The following is a 411-nucleotide window of genomic DNA, read 5'->3' on the forward strand; positions in this document are numbered from 1 at the left end:
CCAAATTAAGTGAAGTGCAAACGTTGTTATGGTTAATGAATGTTACAGACATCTTAATCCGAAGTCTAGACTCCATCTTCGCATTCGCAAGGTTTGCGGTAATGGTAACTACCCTGGGTTCTTCTCCTTCTCTTCCTCTCTCCCTGGGAGCCTTATACTATCACCTGTTTTCCCCCGCCCCCACACAGTTTTTGAAGAGGCAAAAGGGCCCTAAAATTTATCCATTTTTAAATAGGTGGCAAATCCATTTCTCTTGTTGTGGGGTTTTGGAAGTAAAGAATTAGGGGGTTTTATGGAAAAGTCTGTCATGAGCCTTGGGGAGATTACTACCCTTCCTCCATGCTTGGGTCCATTATGTTTATATAGTCACATGTATGTATGTATATGTGTGCATATGTGTTGTGTTTTTTT

Source organism: Penaeus monodon, chromosome 24 (assembly GCF_015228065.2).
Source record: "Penaeus monodon isolate SGIC_2016 chromosome 24, NSTDA_Pmon_1, whole genome shotgun sequence".
Lineage (NCBI taxonomy): Eukaryota > Metazoa > Arthropoda > Malacostraca > Decapoda > Penaeidae > Penaeus > Penaeus monodon.